This window comes from Kryptolebias marmoratus, linkage group LG11 (genome assembly GCF_001649575.2).
Source record: "Kryptolebias marmoratus isolate JLee-2015 linkage group LG11, ASM164957v2, whole genome shotgun sequence".
Lineage (NCBI taxonomy): Eukaryota > Metazoa > Chordata > Actinopteri > Cyprinodontiformes > Rivulidae > Kryptolebias > Kryptolebias marmoratus.
In genome coordinates, this window is record NC_051440.1 from 6617746 (window position 1) to 6619928 (window position 2183).

The following is a 2183-nucleotide window of genomic DNA, read 5'->3' on the forward strand; positions in this document are numbered from 1 at the left end:
AACATGGATCACCCACTGTCCTTCACTGAAAGCAACACCCTGCTATGTACTTTCTGATCTCTCATTTCATTCACACCGCTTCTCTGATTTCACGCAGCTTCAAACCTATTCAACGACAACAATGCCCTTCCCGTTATGTTCGCTGCTTTTCAAAACCTTAACGTCTTTTCAACAATAAACGGCACAAAGAAAACTGCTCCCATTGCCAGGCCATACCTGTGTCAAATGCCAATCTCATAACGCTGCTCAGCTGTGATGTCCGTTCTGCAAGTAGCGTGCTCTCCTTCAACTGCGTCGCTCTTTCCATGACAACAGACATAATACATTAAATCATGACAGTCAGTTGACACCAAGTAACATCTTACCATCATCTGGAATCACAGGAAAACATCATTGTTTGAGTCCATCCCTTTCTGAGGACAAAGTTTCAGTCAAGTCTTTAGGAGGCACTGGCCTCCTAAGCCAGGGGTTGTGGGTTCAAGTCCCACCTGGGGTGAGGAGCAGTGTGGCGCAGCAGAAGCGTGCTGTGCCCATAACCCAGAGGTTGATCGATCAAAACCATCCTCTGCTATGCAGGCTGTGCAAAACCAACATGGATACTTCACTGATAACTACTTCCTCCTCTACACTTTCACCCCAGTGACAACACTACTTTGACACCACACAGCTGAAAGCAATTTCAGTGGCAACACACTGAAAAATGTCTCCCATTTGTTTCAAAAGCTTCATCTTTTCGACAATAACTGGCCCAAACAAAACTGCTCCCAACTCCAAGTCAGGCAGGCATCAAATACCAGCCTCATAACGCTGCTCAGCTGCGTTGTCCATTGCGTGACTAGCCTTTCTCTATTTCAACTCTTTGCGTGACGACAGACATCGTACTTTAAATCATGAAAGTCATTTAACACCAAGTAACATCAGTGGTTGAGTCCATCATTGTCTCAGGACAAACCCTCAGTCATCTGTTTTGATGATCTTTCTATAGAAAGTCCTAGGCTGATAGGCTGTGGTAGAAGCCTTCTACCTACCAAGAGTCCTTAATGTCATTTGGAAGATTCTTCCCATTCCAAATGTACATCGATGTCCATTCAGATGGTCGTTCAAAGAAAGTTTCACCTCCAAAGTGTTCATGTTTGTGGTGCATGATGACATGTTCAAAGATGTAAGTGACTGTAAAACTGTCTTTGAAGGAAAGTCAAGGCTGTATCNGTAGCTGGTGGTTACGTGGTACTTACTCTGTTGAACATACTGTGAGTGTCTCGATGTTTTCGTCAACATTTGTATTGTTTGTCCAAGGTGTGTATATTACTACCAGCGCAAGAGTGTCCATTATACCTCAGGTGTAGGCAGACAAGGAATTCTTGACCTGACCCAATGACTCTGAGTTTGTGTGTTTTTCCAACTAAAGGTTTAGCGTTCTGCTTTCCACTTGGTCCATGTAGACAAAAGTAAACATTCATGGCTCTGCCTGATTTAAACCGACAACGGAAAACAAAGAAGGGGCATGTTTTTCCATAAGTGTTTGAACACAGTTCAAAATGTCTGTTCGAACACAACACATGGCCCCAGTGGCCTAATGGATAAGGCACTGGCCTCCTAAGCCAGGGATTGTGGGTTGAAGTCCCATCTGGGGTGTGGAGCAGAGTGGCGCAGCGGAAGCGTGCTGGGCCCATAACCCAGAGCTTGATATATTGAAACCATCCTCTGCTGAGCAAGCTTTTCTGAAACAACATGGATCTGAAGGACACGTTGTACCTTCTGATCTCTCATTTCATTCCCACTGCTTCTCTGATGTCACACAGCTTAGAACCTATTCAACGACCTACTCAAAAATGGTCATACCTCATCAATTTTATGGATACTGAGCTAAAATTTGGTGTGGTAGTAGCTGACAATCCTTCACAGCACATACTGTAAGCGCTAACAGATAATGCAAGATTGTTCACAATATTCTTTACAAGGTTTAACTAAAATAGCTACAACTGTTTCATGTCCCAACATGATATGATCTTAGTCTAAAACTCTGCAGAAGTTCATCTGCATTCATTTAAGGAAAGCTACTTCTTTAAACAAGTCCCCCCAATTTAACTTCATTAAACTTGAGTATTTTATTTAGATCCATTACTTTTAATAAAATGAAAATCCATTAAAATCCCAGTTTGTACGGTGAAGAAAGACTAAGA

General features: G+C 42.8%; 1 non-coding gene across 1 annotated transcript; it reads left to right on the top strand.

Annotated features, from left to right (window-relative positions):
- The first annotated feature begins 1562 nt into the window (after positions 1-1562).
- On the top strand, positions 1563-1635 carry trnar-ccu. Its single transcript has one exon. It is a non-coding gene; the product is annotated as a tRNA-Arg (tRNA).
- The last annotated feature ends 548 nt before the right edge of the window (positions 1636-2183 follow it).